The sequence below is a fragment of the Phoenix dactylifera genome, chromosome 11 (genome assembly GCF_051530095.1).
Source record: "Phoenix dactylifera cultivar Ajwa chromosome 11, Ajwa_hap1_PhDact_Kaust_v1.1, whole genome shotgun sequence".
NCBI classification, from domain to species: Eukaryota; Viridiplantae; Streptophyta; class Magnoliopsida; order Arecales; family Arecaceae; genus Phoenix; species Phoenix dactylifera.
The window spans coordinates 14,848,198-14,865,848 of NC_143200.1; positions in this window are offsets into that span (position 1 = coordinate 14,848,198).

The window sequence follows — 17,651 nt, forward strand, 5'->3', positions numbered from 1 at the left end:
CCAAACTGATGTGGGGTCGGAACCCCGACACCAGCCCACACACCGGACGAGCAGGGAAAGCATCCGCGTCCTCCCCGAGGTATTGTCCGCTCTGGGATTGCCGCTTCGGGTCTGCGGGAGGTCGCCCAGGGCCGGAGCCCAATGACAGTCCCAATGACAGTCCCGAGCCCTGCCGGCGCGGGGGTCCGCGGAGGTACTACCCTCCTACAAAAGGGCCCTCGATGAGAAGAGGTGTTTGCACCCCCCATTTAAGGCACAGACCTTTCCGCTGATTATCCGATGTAGGACTAAACTGGGAACCCCATCCCACAACACAGCCCCCCCAGCGGGAAGGTCTGTGCGTGGCCGGGGCCCTTCCTCTAGCGCCATCTGATGTGGGGTCGGAACCCCGACACCAGCCCGCACACCGGACGAGCAGGGAAAGCATCCGCGTCCTCCCCGAGGTATTGTCCGCTCTGGGATTGCCGCTTCGGGTCTGCGGGAGGTCGCCCAGGGCCGGAGCCCAATGACAGTCCCAATGACAGTCCCGAGCCCTGCCGGCGCGGGGGTCCGCGGAGGTACTACCCCTACCCTCACGGTTTTGTCCTACAAAAAGGCCCTCGGTGAGAAGAGGTGTTTGCACCCCCCATTTAAGGCACAGACCTTTCCGCTGATTATCCGATGTGGGACTAAACTGGGAACCCCATCCCACAACACAAACAGCATCCCATCCGAGATTCTCCCGAGCTTCATGGATCACGGATCATCACCTTCTTCTGCATCCTCCACGCATCCGGATCAACTCCATCCAGCAGCATGCCTTCCGCGTCCTTATCTTCTCACTCACACGTGAAGCAAAACAGGGGAGGTGGGCAGCCTATAAAAGGAACCAGGACGTGAAGGGTGGGGGGCATTCGTACTCACTGAATAATCAATCATTGTGTTCCCAGGTGGAGTTCCCACAGAAGTCCAAAAGGGAGAGGAAACCGACGGGAGGAAGGAGCCAATCATCATGAAGTCCCCCTGCAGTGCAGCTGTTCAACTCTTCATGGAAGGCTAATCTTTTCACTGGGGCTGGATGCAGCCCTAACAAAGGACCAAAGATTTTATGTTTTTGATTTCTATTCTTGGAGTTGTATAAACTTTATTTTATTCTTAATTAATATTTTATTTCATCCCATATTTAATTTCTGTGATTTTAAGTATGATGTTTATACAACTGTTTTTCATGATCACTAAGTAAATATAAGATAGTCCATGCTTAAGGAAGATGCAGTGTCCTGCCACATTAGTTTAGGGTAGACATTTCATGCTAACTAAAGATGGATTATTCCCAAATTACTTTTGTAAATCTCTATTTAAATGCTTATTAGGCTTGCAGCCAATTTGCATGTTAATCCAAGAATAAATTAAAATACAATTAATCCTTGTTCCGATGTTAGTAGTGAATTTCTTACCCTAGTTTCCTCCAAACTGATATCCTTTTAATTGCATTTTCATTAAATTTCTTAGTTTAATTTTCTTCACAAACTTTTCCTTTTAAATATTTTTTTTTTAAGAAAACAACTGTACCACAATTTCTGTGGATCGATACCCGTAATCACTATTCTACTAGATACGTGCTATTGCGTGGTCTTTAAAGTTGACTATCAGTATGTCTTACAGCCAATGATATGAAGAGACGTTGGTATCTAGATAGCGGCTGTTCAAGATGCATGACAGGTGACATAGAGCAATTTGTCACCTTGGAATCTAAAGATAGTGGAGTGGTAACCTATGGAGACAATAAAAAAAGACATATCATTGGAAAGGGTAAAATTCATAACACTCCATCTACTTTTATAGATAATGTTTTATTGGTTAATGGTTTGAAACATAACTTACTTAGCATAAGTCAACTTTGCGATAAAGGTCTTAAAGTTTCATTTGAAGCTTCAGTATGCATAATCACAAATCCTAAAGATAATAACATTGTACTTATAGGACATAGGCATGAAAATATTTATATGGTAGATCTTGATGACTTAGCCAAGAAAAATGGGTTATGCTTAATCACTAATGAAGAAAAAAAAAAATGAAACAAGTTGGCTATGGCATTGTAGACTAGGACATGCTAGTATAGACTTAGTATCAAAACTAGTCAAAAAGAATTTGATAAGAGATGTGCTAAAATTAATTTTTGAAAAAGACAAAATCTATGGATCATGTTAATTAGGAAAGCAAACAAGATCATCTTTCAAATCAAAAAATATAGTGTCAACCACTAGGCCTTTTGAACTCATTCACATGGATCTATTTGGACCTACTAGAACTACAAGTCTGGGAGAGAAAAAGTATGGACTAGTAATAGTGGATGATTTCTCGAGATATACATGGGTTTCATTTCTTGCACATAAGAATGAAGCATTTTCAGCATTTTTGAAATATTATAAAAATATTATAACTGAAAAGAATTTCACCTTAATTGCTATTCGAAGTGATCATGGAACTGAATTTGAAAATCAACACTTTAAAGAATTCTGTAATGAAAACGATATTTCTCATCAACTTTCAACACCTAGAACGCCTCAACAAAATGGGGTTGTTGAAAAGAAAAATAGAACTTTGGCAAAAATGGCTCGCACTATGTTATGTGAGTCAAATCTCCTAAAGTACTTTTGGACTGAAGCTATAAATACTGCTTGCCATATTTTAAATCATGTTTTAATTCGTCTGATTATAAAAAAACTCCTTATGAACTTTGGAAGAATAAGAAACCAACTGCTAAATATTTTAGAGTATTTGGATGTCCATGTTTTATTTTAAACAATGGCAAGGAGGATCTAAGCAAATTTGATGCCAAGTCAGATGAGGATATCTTCTTAGGATATTCTACTTCTAGCAAAGCATACAGAATCTTCAACAAGAGAACTCTTATAGTTGAAGAGTCAATAAATGTTATTTTTGATGAGTCTGATAGTGAGTCCCCTAGGAGAGAAAGTATTCTTGATGATGATGCAGGAATTATTGAGTTTAAAAAGCTGAATCTTAATGACGTGCCAAATCAAGAAAAGAAAGATGAAAAGAAAAAGAAAGATGATCATGATCCACCACAATCTCAAGACTTGCCAAAGAAATGGAGGTACGCACATGGACATCCCAAAGATTTAATTATTGGTGATCCATCACAAGAGGTAAGAACTCGATCCTCTCTAAGAAATTTGAATGATTATCTTGCTTTTGTTTCACAAATAGAACCTAAAACTTATGAAGAAGCTGAGCATGACATAAATTAGATTAATGCTATGCAAGAAGAATTAAATCAATTTAAAAGGAGTAATGTATGGACATTAACTGAAAGACCAAAGTATAATTCTGTAATTGAAACAAAATGGATTTTTAGAAATAAGTTAGATAAAAATGGAGTAGTTACAAGAAATAAAGTTAGACTTGTAGCTAAGGGATACAATCAAGAAGAAGGGATAGATTTTGAAGAAATGTTTGCTCCCGTAGCTAGATTAGAAGCTATTAGACTACTTCTAGCATTTGCATGCTTTATGGATTTCAAACTATATCAAATGGATGTAAAAAGTGCCTTCTTAAATGGTTATATAGAAGAAAAAGTATATATAGAGCAACCCCCTGGTTTTGAAAGTCATGAATTTTCTGATCATGTGTTTAGATTACATAAGGCACTATAAGGATTGAAACAAGCACCTAGGGTATGGTATGACCGACTAAGTAAATTTCTGTTAAATAATGATTTTGGTAAAGAAAACGTAGATAAAACACTTTTTCTTAAGAGAAAAGATAAAAATCTGCTAATGGTACAAATATACATAGATGACATCATATTCGGTGCCACTAATGATAGTTTTTGTAAAGAATTTGCTGAATTAATGCAAGAAGAATTCAAGATGAGTATGATGAGAGAACTTAATTTTTTTTCTCGGATTACAAATCAAGCAAACCAAGAAAGAGTGTTGCCCAAGGTGACAACCCAAGAGGGGGGGTGAATTGGGTTTTCTAAAAATTATGTTCCCTAATTTTTACTTTGAATAGAATGCAGCGGAATAATAAGATGTTATTTACTTAAGCTCTAGGCAATTACAAGTAAAGCAGTGGAAGATTAAGCTAGAGCAATTATACTATGGCTTTAGGGTGCAATTGATCTAACATTAACTTATAGTTGTATGATCAATTTTAATCTATGTGTATGGTAAGAATGGAGTGGAAGCTAAGCAAATCACTTATAACTCTATAGAAACAAATCTAGAGATATTACACAATCAAGCATGAATGGAAGGCATGAAATACAAGAGATAAAGCATCACAAACACAAAGATGTATAGTGGTTCGGTGCACCCCAGCACCTACATCCACTCCCCAAGACCTCTTGGGAATTTCACTATAATCCCTTAGATTACAGTCGGTTGTTTTACAAGCTCACAACCCAACTTGTTGTTTTGCGAGATCACAACGAACTCGATCGGTTTTCACAGGCTCACCGACTAGAACCAACCGATTGTTTTCACGGGCTCACAATCCAACCCAGTTGGTTTTCCCAAAGGCTCACCAACCACAACCTTACAATGATTGTTTTCCGGGTTCACAATCAACCCGGTTGGTTTTCCCCAAAGGCTCACCAACCACAACCTTACAACGTTGGTTTTTCCCTTTGGCTCACCAACAAACCTTAACCCCTTGATTCAATCCCTTGATTGAATCAAGTTACAAGATATTAGAACAAGAGTTTAAATCAAATACAAGCTTCTCAAATAAGCAAATATAGCAAATGTAAATCAGTAAAGAAAAGAGAAGAAGCCCTCAAACTAATTTGTAGATGGAGGAACTCGGCTTCTTCTTCACTTGCCCCCTCTTCTGATTTTGCACGAAGTAGAGGATCTCCGAGGCAGCACACGGATGGAGAGGAAGCTTTGGGATTCACTTGGATGCTCTTCTTCTCTCTATTTTACTTTGAATGGCCCTTTTGTGCTTATGGAAGATTTTCCTTGTAATCTCTTTCAAATCTCTTCCCTAAATGTTTTCTCCCACTTCCATACCTTCTCCCCTAGCTCTCCTCTTGTTTTTATAGCTTTAGATGGCGTGGAAACAAGAATCTAGCCGTTAGAGACAAAAATAGAGCCGTTGGACACAGTCTGCACTTTCTGACAATATTACCGTTGGGATCGGAGTCGACTCGCGTGATCAGGAGTCGACTCGCCTGTTGCAGGAGTCGACTCGTGCTTTACTGGAGACGACTCGGCCACTGTTCCAAATTTGAATTATGGTGCATCCTCGACTGGGAGTCGACTCGTCTTAACCCGGAGTCGACTCGCCAACTTCTGGAGCTGACTTGGCAATTTCGGAGTCGGCTCATCCACTGAAGTCCGTGGATCCAATTTTGAATTTTGTCCTCTCGAGTCGACTCGACTGTCCTGGGAGTCGACTCGAATCTCAGAGCCCAAACTCCCGATCCTCTGTCTTTTGGCTCGTCCAGTCTTGGAGTCGACTCGAACTTCCTTGGAGTCGACTCGGCTCTCAGTTTGCGAAACTTGGTCTTCTGCCTTTTTGATGTGAAGCTGTCTTGGAGTCGACTCGAGCTGTCTGGGAGTCGACTCGAATCTCAGAGGCAGTAACTTGGTTTTCTGTCTGTTGATGGTCGCGGAGTCTCGGAGTCGACTCGTGCAATGCGGGAGTCGACTCGAATCTCAGAGGCAGTAACTTGGTTTTCTGTCTGTTGATGGTCGCGGAGTCTCGGAGTCGACTCGTGCAATGCGGGAGTCGACTCGAATCTCAGAGTCCCAAAAATGCTCTCTGACTTTTTCCTTGTGTTCCGCTGAGAGTCGACTCTTGCTTTCTTTGGAGTCGACCTACCAACCATCGGAGTCGACTCGCGTTCCACTGGAGTCGACTCGAATCTCAGACCCGAAAACTGCTCTCTGACTTTTCTGCCTGTGACTCCTAGGAGTCGACTCATACTTCTCCGGAGTCGACTCATACTTCTCCGGAGTCGACTCGAATTCCACTGGAGTCGACTCGAAGACTGTTCTTTTGAATTTTTCTTTTGATTTTACTCCTCCAATTTGAATCCTTTGAACTTTAAGCTTGGGCCAATAAATTGTAGCTTTCTTCCAACTTGAGAGCTTTGGAGGCCTTCTTGTGTTCTCCCAACTTGCTATGTTCCTTGCAAAATAAATATCTTTCTCCTTGCAACATAAACATTAGTATCTATACTTCAAGGTTTTGTGATCATCAAAATCAATCTTTGAATCAATCTTTGGGTCATCAGTCTCCCCCTTTTTGATGATGACAAAACTTGGAGTATATGCAATATAAAAGATATTGTTTTCTAGAAGTAATACATAGCAAAGTTGCATGAAGTAGAAAACATATATATTTAAAAAACATACTTCATGATAATGCTTTAGATTTAATCAACTTAAGATAATCAATATATGTCAATTCCAGCTGATTTGTATTCAATTCAAAACATAAAGCATTATGCTCACTTAAGATAATCAATATATGTCAATTCTAGCTGATTTGTATTCAATTCAAAACATAAAGCATTATGAGCATATACTTAGATATTTCTCCCCCTTTTTGACAACATCAAAAAGATAGGGAAACATTAAGCACAAAGATCAGAATACTCATATATTTCTTTTCCTTATTGTACTCTGATTTGAATGTTAAATTATTGCAAGGATATGAATCATATAACTCAAGGCAATAATATTGGAATCAGATTAATGAGCACAGATCAGAGCCAATTAAGATAATTTCAAAACAGAACACATTAAATGTGATTTCAAGAAGTTTTCTAATTTGATACCACAGATAGTTTTCTATTCAAGTGTAGGTGGAATCTTCCTTAGGTTAATCCAAGAAGTACTACAAATGATATTCAAAGAAAACACGAGTGGAAATCTAACCTCTCTTCAATAATAAGTATGAAAGCTTGTTCATTTAAGACCTTTTGCCCAATCTATTAAGTATTTTATCAAACATGAGAGCAATTTTAGTTAATTTTCAGAGTAAAAGATCAAAACTTATATATTTGAGAGACATATCATCATGTTGGATCATTAATTTTTAATGTCTTCAAAGTTCTTTTATTCCTTTAGAAAATAAGCACAATTTGATACATATATAAAAATATGAATTGGCACAGAATTGACGTTCTAAAGAGCAAGCTAATTAGGACTTATTAGTGAATTTCAAAATAACTTTTCTAAGAGATACTCAAGACCATTCAACACGTTATTCTCCCCCTTTGTCATTAAGTTAAAGGCTCTTAAGATCAACTTGCAATTTGGTTCATGATTTATGCATAAGATATACTAACCAAATAACACGCCTCAAGGTGTATCATAAAGGTTTTCAGATTTAAATTTCAGATGATACATATTGGAGAGTATTAGGATCACTTTTCATTTAGTATTCTTTCTCTCTCCTTTATAAATTTATGCAATTAAGTTCCATCAGACCTCTCCTTCTGAAATTTTCTTTCTCCCCCTCAATTGATCATTCCATCTAAGAGTTTTAAAATTTGAAGATAATGTTCAATAAAATCGTCAATCTCAAAAATATATTTTCTATAAGTTTCAGCTTATTTTCACAAGACTCAAGGTTTGAGATAAGACAACCTTTATAGAACTCATCTCAAGGTAATTAAAGCATGTCTTGCAATATAAGGAGGTTCATCAAAATCAATCCATAAAGTGCAAGGTATGCATCAAATTGAAGTGACTTTAGGATAAGATACTGAATATCTAAAGCTCCCCCTTAAAAGATGCATTCTTCTTTAATCTTTCTTTTTTTTTGTCGAATTTCAGATTTTAATGATAAACGTGAATAGAGCTGAAACTTTATGATATCAAGAATGTAGAGTGATCTAGAAATATTCACAATTTATAGTAATCACTCTTTTTAATCTTTTAAGAACAAGTTATGCTTTCTCCTAATCTTAGAGAAAATGTATGAAAATATTAATCAAAAGTAATTCATTTGAAGCTTAGTTTCTTTCAAAAGCATTTATATTTTCTTTCTTTTAGATCATTCACTCTATTGATGAAAGTCTTTAATGATATAGGAGAGAAAAAACATATAGATGATCATGGAAGTATATGTATTTATAGAACTCAATTTCTTAATCACAATTTTTCAGCAATGTATACATGAAACTCAATAAATTTTTAAATATTAAAATAAAGTCATATATTTTAAAAATATTTACTTGCTATCAAGATCATTGAAAGACACATCATTTAGACCAATATTGGTACATTTTAATGATAAGAAAAGATATGTTTCGGATGCGTATCGGAGCAATCAAAATAAATTCTGTTTTTCTTACATTAACATTTTATTTAGTAATCATATGGAGTTTAAGCTTTTATACAAAATCAAATTCTGAATTTCATAAAGATTTTCAATAGAGGCCTTTTAAGTCATAATTTGAGATATGTATCTTTCACATTGTGGCTCATCTTAAATTATTATGATTGAAAAATACATATTTCAATACCATTAAAGCACTTTCAGAATCTTTGTGTTTAATTTTGAGTTTCGATACAAAATAAAGGATATTTTAACAAGTATTAGGACATTATGTATCAAAGTTAGGCGAGTAGAAAGATAGATCAAAATCAATTTATTTTCCCTAAATAGAGATATTCTTCTCTTCTCCTTTCTACAATTTTATTTAGCTTTCAGATTTTAACAATGATTGTGAATGACAAATCTGAAATTTCTTTTCAATAAAACTAAACAAAAGATGTTATGTAGCAATTCATGCATTCAATCAAATTGTCCAAGTATGAAACATTACAAAATATTGAGAACCCATAAATCAAGACATCATACTATATGCAAAATATATTAAGTGTTAAGTCATGCATTAAAATAATAATAACAAGCATGTCAAGGATCAAAGTCAATTCTTTTCAAATACACTCCCCTTATTTAAATATCATCTTGCATTGACTTCATCCTTATGGTGTGTTTCCAAGTGACTAATAATTAGACTTGATTCTTCTTATATATTTTCATTTACTTTGTCTTTCATTTTCAACTTTCTTATGCTTTATATTCTATTTGCTCCCTATCCGGTGGAGTTGGGAAGGGGCACGAGGTACTACCACTAGCCTCCCTCTTGTGCCGTCCCTAATATGCCCTACACCGAATAGTTGGGTCAAATAGTGCCGGGTACTACCACTAGCCTCCCCATTGGCACTATCCCTATGATGAGCAATATAGAAGGATTAAAATGTTTGCTTCGAATTCTCCCTGTTTAAGTGTAATTAATTATGGATTTTATCCCTTCCAAATGTGCCAAATATATTATGCTTGTTTTACTTTTCCTTAAGATTGGAGTATTTGCCTTTGCTTAGATTCTACACCTCTTGAATAATATTCATTTTCTTTTCTTTATCTCTCTCTCTTTTTGTTATTCTCAAGTAATTTACATGAAAGAGCAGAATAAAAAATTAATCTTGTGTATCATATATATGTATATCATGCAAACAACATTTTTATTATGCTCATGGATTCATAACTTCTCACAAGTTATTTTACATCAAACTTTTAAGCATATACTTGTGTATTTCATGGTTATGATATAGGCAAAGAAATCATTTAGTTTAGGCAAACCATGAAACAATTTCTAAGAGCATAAGTCAATCAATATGTATAGAGCCATGATATCAAAAGTTAATAATTAAAGAACTTAATCATGCCATAATAAGACTTAAGTTGTTGACTTTGCTCAAGAAGTATCTAGAATTACCAATCCATTCTGCATTCTCCAGTCAAATACCTACTAGATTTCTTATGTATGAACCTTTGGCTGAAGAAGGTCCTCTCTCTTGTTTGCAAGTGAATGTTTATTGTATCTTACATGGAGATATCCTTCAAGTTGAGATCTCTCATTTTCTTGCTCAAGGATCCTGCATTATTAACAAACTCCTTTTCTTTCTTGAAAGAAAGTCATTGGTTTCTTCAAGATACAAAACATTCATCCAACATATTTTTTTTTTAACTAGATGACTCAATATAAGATATGACAATAGTTGAATATTGAGTCACTTTACGCCAGAGATTGCCTAAATATAAGCAAGCACATATCACTTGAACTAAAGAGATAGTTTCATTAACCAAGATGGTTCAAGGACAAGTATGTGAGGCAATAGGAAGTTTTATCAAGGTCAAATCAATTTCTCAAAAACGATTTAGTTTAGATTTTATTTGCTTAAGATAATTATTAATAAGACATGCTAGCTAAGTTTTAATCAACTTATCTTAAACAGTTGTTTCTATCAAAATTCAGATTATGATTTATTTGTTATCAATAAAATATAATTCATTAAACTTAGATTGAAGGCTTGCACAAGTGCACATAATGAGCATACAATCTGGTCTACTAGCTGTATGATAAAATAATTATTCTATCATGCTTCACTACAGCTTTAAAATAATAGATCTACTTTGCTCATCCTTTTCAAATTCTACAAGATGGGGTTATAGACATACCTTCTTCATGCCAATCTTCTATAAGAGTTTTCTTGTGGACTAACTTTGGTCAATGAAGATCCCCTTTCTTGTTTGTCTTAATTTGGAGTTTGAGAGAAGATGTTAATTCATTCATCATACGTATTTCAAACTCACCTTACATGAGCTCAGTAAAATCTTCATATAACTCTTCATTAGTAGAACCAAAAATGATGTCATCAATGCATATTTTGGGCAAATAAGATATCACAAATTCTTCTTTTTGATGTGTAGATTTATCACTATTACTTTCTATCAAAAAGGTTACTTAAGCTTTTATATTATGCTTTTGATGCTTGTTCCAAATTATATATTGCTTTATCATATTTATAATGAGTGTTTTCAAATATGGTGGTTATTTAACATATATCTTCTTTAATAAAGTAAGCATATAGGAGTCCATTCTACACACTCATTTGATAGAATATAAAGCTCATAAAGCAAGCAAATAATAATGGTGATCTTTACTTCTAATCATGCAAGAATCAAGATCTATTTCATCTTCTAAGCAAACAATTTTTCTTCATTAAATGTATTTCTGAAAAACTCAATTTGGTTATAATTATTAACAAGTTTTTAGATTGTTATATGTAAAAGATTAACCATATACATATATAATTTAATTTTAGTATTTTGATAATAAATCAGTAGTCTCATAAAGAATAAGATACCTTGATATTTTTGCACCTAAAAACTTTTCATTGAATACTCTATATGCATTGCTTGATGAATGATATCCAAGGGTAGACATATCTATATCAGATTTGGCATTATTTTCATAAGAGCATATTAAGCATAACATGTACGACTGAAAAATGTGAAAGATATGCGATGGTTCATTTTCCATTTTTTCAGAAGATCAAAAGGAGTTTTCATCAAAAAATAGATCTAATAGAAATCATATGTATGACAAGCAGTGATGATAGCTTTTTTTTAAAAATTATTTAAGTAGATGACTATCATACACAATTGTCTTTTTCATTTTTTCAAGAATTCTATTAACCCTATTTTACTTAAGGTGTCCTTGGTGCTGAAATAATTAATTTCTGTATAAACTTTATCAGGATTTTGGTTTTCAACATTGTTCCATGATACTCTTTATCTTCACAGTTTGGAAACCTTTATCATTTGAAACATTTTTACATGATTTAGCAAATACAGAAAATATTTTAATTTTATTTGCCAAGAACAAATCCAATGTAAGCTTTTGAAAACTTAGTGATGGAAACAACAATTTAGAAATTGATTTTTGTTTGTTTCCTTAGTTAGCATGCATAGCAAACTTTGACCTTTCAGAAGATAATCTAAGTAAGCCAATGGCAAGGTCTTTTGAGATTAAGTACATACTAGCATGAGTTGATTTTATATGCCAAAGATGGTTTCTTTAATCTTGGTATTCATAGTGCATATATTCAAAAGCACACCAAGTACACATTATCATATCTATGATCAATAAACAATAATGCCATGGATAAAAAACTCTCAATCAAGCATATAGAGAATTCATAGAGTTATTTTTAATAAATTGATTAATCATTTAGCAACTTATCCAATAGTGAGTAAAGTATACTATAAGATGAAGTGATTTGATTATATTTCCAAAAGTATTTTCTATATCATAAAATTGATCAATACTTGCAATTCATATTTTAATCAAATACTAAGGCAAAAATAATGATGAGATGCAAGGATTACTGATTTCATTATTATTATTATTATTATTTTTTATTTAAAAATTACTTTTCATAAGTATGTTTTAAGTTTCATTTTTTTTGACGTGTGTCTAGAACACCCATTTGTATGAAAGTTCTATTTGTTCCATGGGTATCTTGGCACACCTATGTCTACATCCTCATATTTTTATTTTGGGTACCCAAGCTTGCTTGGGTCCTTGAGAGTTAGGACATATGGTTCCTTTTGGAACCCAAATTTGTTTAATTGTAATAACTTTACTACTTGATTTAATTATGTTAGAACGATAGGTAAAGTTGTTATGTCCATTCTTTTCATGTTCGAAATATGTTATCTTATTTAATGGTTTGCTTGATAAATTCAAAACATTTTTCTTTAGGGATTCATTGCTAAGTGAAGGAATCAAGCCAAATTTTGATTTATCAAAATCAGCATGTTGGCTTTCAAACATCATTTTTAATCTTTCTGAACTTACAGTGAACTTGTTAATAAGAGATTTCAGTTGGTTAACTTCTTTACTCAAGTTTTGGTTTGTTTTGATTAGCTATGATTTTTCTGAATCAATTCTTCTGAATTTAACCTTAAGCTTTTATTTTCAGAATTTAGTTTGTCTTGTATTTCAGCAATAGAATTTCTTTCTTTTGAAATTTGCAAATTTAGCTTTTTAAGATTTTTATTTTTCATAGCTAATTTTCTACATTCACCATACAAATCATGGAAAGCATTTAAAAGTTCATCATAAGAAAATTCTTCATGAAATTCACTAGATTCAGATTTTACTTTATTTTCTAGTGCCATAAAACATAAGTTAGTTACCTCTTGTAGTTCATTGTTGCTTCTAGCTTTCTTGCTTTTTATTTCTTTCTTCCTTTCTTCTTGCTTCCTCTTCTTCTTTGACTTTAGGAAGCTTTTGAATTTTCTTGCTGTTATTTCTTCCTCGAGTCGACTCGAGTTTACATGGAGTCGACTCGACTGACTTGAGAGTCGACTCGAGATCTTCGGGAGACGTCTCGTTCTCAGAGGCCTAAAAGATGATTCTCTGTCTTTTGAATTGTTCTGCCTCGGAGTCGACTCGGGCCTTGTCGGAGTCGACTCGGCTAACTTGGGAGTCGACTCGGAACTACTTGGAGTCGACTCGTTCACAGGGTCTTCAAGAATGTGTCTCTGCCTTTCAGACTGTTCTTCTCTAGGAGTCGACTCGGACAAACTGGGAGTCGACTCGGCTACTGTGGAGGATTCTGCAATCTCATTGTTAGTATGCAATTGAAGCACATGTGAGCTAATCTGAGATTTATCATAAATATTTTCTAAAGTATCCCAGATCTCCTTAGCAGATAAGCATGCAGAAATTTCATTAAACTTCGTTTCATGAATAGCACAATATAATATGTTCATAGCATTAGCATTCAATTGTGCTAAGTCCTTTTCATTAATAGTTTGAGAGAGTGTGTGAAGGTCATTTATTATGATTTTCCATAAATAATAGTTTTGTGATTGAATAAAAATGCGCATGCGTGCTTTCCAATATGTGTAGTCTATGCCATTAAACAGTGGAGGCCTATCAATTAACTGTCCCTCTCCTAGAAAACTATCTATTTGAGTTGTCATGATCTTTGGCTCTTGATCGTGAGATCAACAATTAATCTTGAGCACCTGCTCTGATACCACTTGTTGCCCAAGGTGACAACCCAAGAGGGGGGGTGAATTGGGTTTTCTAAAAATTATGTTCCCTAATTTTTACTTTGAATAGAATGCAGCGGAATAATAAGATGTTATTTACTTAAGCTCTAGGCAATTACAAGTAAAGCAGTGGAAGATTAAGCTAGAGCAATTATACTATGGCTTTAGGGTGCAATTGATCTAACATTAACTTATAGTTGTATGATCAATTTTAATCTATGTGTATGGTAAGAATGGAGTGGAAGCTAAGCAAATCACTTATAACTCTATAGAAACAAATCTAGAGATATTACACAATCAAGCATGAATGGAAGGCATGAAATACAAGAGATAAAGCATCACAAACACAAAGATGTATAGTGGTTCGGTGCACCCCAGCACCTACATCCACTCCCCAAGACCTCTTGGGAATTTCACTATAATCCCTTAGATTACAGTCGGTTGTTTTACAAGCTCACAACCCAACTTGTTGTTTTGCGAGATCACAACGAACTCGGTCGGTTTTCACAGGCTCACCGACTAGAACCAACCGATTGTTTTCACGGGCTCACAATCCAACCCAGTTGGTTTTCCCAAAGGCTCACCAACCACAACCTTACAATGATTGTTTTCCGGGTTCACAATCAACCCGGTTGGTTTTTCCCAAAGGCTCACCAACCACAACCTTACAACGTTGGTTTTTCCCTTTGGCTCACCAACAAACCTTAACCCCTTGATTCAATCCCTTGATTGAATCAAGTTACAAGATATTAGAACAAGAGTTTAAATCAAATACAAGCTTCTCAAATAAGCAAATATAGCAAATGTAAATCAGTAAAGAAAAGAGAAGAAGCCCTCAAACTAATTTGTAGATGGAAGAACTCGGCTTCTTCTTCACTTGCCCCCTCTTATGATTTTGCACGAAGTAGAGGATCTCCGAGGCAGCACACGGATGGAGAGGAAGCTTTGGGATTCACTTGGATGCTCTTCTTCTCTCTATTTTACTTTGAATGGCCCTTTTGTGCTTATGGAAGATTTTTCTTGTAATCTCTTTCAAATCTCTTCCCTAAATGTTTTCTCCCACTTCCATACCTTCTCCCCTAGCTCTCCTCTTATTTTTATAGCTTTAGATGGCGTGGAAACAAGAATCTAGCCGTTAGAGACAAAAATAGAGCCGTTGGACACAGTCTGCACTTCCTGACAATATTACCGTTGGGATCGGAGTCGACTCGCGTGATCAGGAGTCGACTCGCCTGTTGCAGGAGTCGACTCGTGCTTTACTGGAGACGACTCGGCCACTGTTCCAAATTTGAATTATGGTGCATCCTCGACTGGGAGTCGACTCGTCTTAACCCGGAGTCGACTCGCCAACTTCTGGAGCTGACTTGGCAATTTCGGAGTCGGCTCATCCACTGAAGTCCGTGGATCCAATTTTGAATTTTGTCCTCTCGAGTCGACTCGACTGTCCTGGGAGTCGACTCGAATCTCAGAGCCCAAACTCCCGATCCTCTGTCTTTTGGCTCGTCCAGTCTTGGAGTCGACTCGAACTTCCTTGGAGTCGACTCGGCTCTCAGTTTGCGAAACTTGGTCTTCTGCCTTTTTGATGTGAAGCTGTCTTGTAGTCGACTCGAGCTGTCTGGGAGTCGACTCGAATCTCAGAGGCAGTAACTTGGTTTTCTGTCTGTTGATGGTCGCGGAGTCTCGGAGTCGACTCGTGCAATGCGGGAGTCGACTCGAATCTCAGAGGCAGTAACTTGGTTTTCTGTCTGTTGATGGTCGCGGAGTCTCGGAGTCGACTCGTGCAATGCGGGAGTCGACTCGAATCTCAGAGTCCCAAAAATGCTCTCTGACTTTTTTCTTGTGTTCCGCTGAGAGTCGACTCTTGCTTTCTTTGGAGTCGACCTACCAACCATCGGAGTCGACTCGCGTTCCACTGGAGTCGACTCGAATCTCAGACCCGAAAACTGCTCTCTGACTTTTCTGCCTGTGACTCCTAGGAGTCGACTCATACTTCTCCGGAGTCGACTCATACTTCTCCGGAGTCGACTCGAATTCCACTGGAGTCGACTCGAAGACTGTTCTTTTGAATTTTTCTTTTGATTTTACTCCTCCAATTTGAATCCTTTGAACTTTAAGCTTGGGCCAATAAATTGTAGCTTTCTTCCAACTTGAGAGCTTTGGAGGCCTTCTTGTGTTCTCCCAACTTGCTATGTTCCTTGCAAAATAAATATCTTTCTCCTTGCAACATAAACATTAGTATCTATACTTCAAGGTTTTGTGATCATCAAAATCAATCTTTGAATCAATCTTTGGGTCATCAAAGAGATTTTCATTCATCAAACTAAGTATACAAAGGAAATACTTAAGAAGTTTAGAAATGAAAATCACAAGGGAATAGGCACTCCAATGAACCCCACCAGTAAGCTAGACAAAGATGAAAAAGAAAAAAGTATAGATATAAAACTCTATAGAGGCTTAATTGGATCTTTGCTTTACCTTACTGCTAGTAGGCTTGACATAGTATTTAGTATAGGAATATGTGCTAGATACCAGTCAGACCCTAAGGAATCACATCTAAGTGCTGTCAAAAGAATTCTTAGATATCTAAGAGGAACCAAGAAAGGAGAGGCGTCCTCCCCTCCTTTCCTCTAATGGCCCCATGCCATGTGGAGGGGTAGATGCCCCTCTTCCTCCTCCTGGTTCATGCGGATTGCCACATGGCATATGCACATCCCTTGGATTCTCTTCAAACTCTTTTAAGTAAGGGTTGTGGTAGAATTAAGTAAGGGGTATTGCAGATTTTGGAGGGATGAATCAAGGAGCAGTTGATCTCTGAAATTATTCCTTGTTTGTATAGGCATGAGATGCCTATTTAAAGGGCCCTGGCGTGAAGCATAAGAGTAATAGAAGCCCTCTGCTACCGCCACCCTCTCCCTCCTTCTTCCCTTTGGCGTAAGCAAGAGAGAAAGAAGAAGAGCTGCCGTCTTCTTCTTCCTCCCTTTCGACGTTCGTCGTCTTCCTTCTTCTTCCTCTCAAAGTAATCAAGGAGTTGATTAAAGGAGAGAAATTCAACCATCAAAGGTGATCTCTTCAAGGGAGCTAGCACCTCGGTGAGATCTTGGAACGATCTGTACCTCGTGTGGATACCTGTAAAGGCCGGATGCTTGTGCGGTTTCAAGAGAACCAGAAATCCTACGATCATCAGATAGCGGTGAAGTTTTACCCGCTCAAAGGTAAAGATTAGATATTTATAAATTCTATACAATTAGAAATTGTAGTAGATCTGAAATTAATCTAGTCTTTTAATTTTAATCTTTCCTTTAGATTTCATAAATCTGAGTTAGAGAACTCTAGAAATTTTTGAAATCTATGTTTCCTAAAATGTTCATAAGATGAATAACTCCGTGCATGTCTTTCTGCTGCGATCGTCGCAATGCATACGAGGATAATCCGACAGTGGTATCAGAGCCGCATTTAAATGATTTAGATTAATATTAATAGGCATGATTAGGATTTAATTTAGATCTGAAATTTTTATATGCTTGCTGAAATTTTAGCATGCAGATTTTTCGTTATAAAATCTTGATCTTGTATGTTGTTTGAATTAAAATAATGAGATTGCAAATAATTAAAACATGTCTTGTATAATCACAATTTCAGTTGGTAGTATATCTAAATTTTTCAGATCAAAAATTAGATGCATGAGATGCATTTAATAGAATCAAAATTTAGGATTCACGTGAGAAGAGTCGACCCCAAGCATGCTCGAGTCAACTCCAATCCTATTC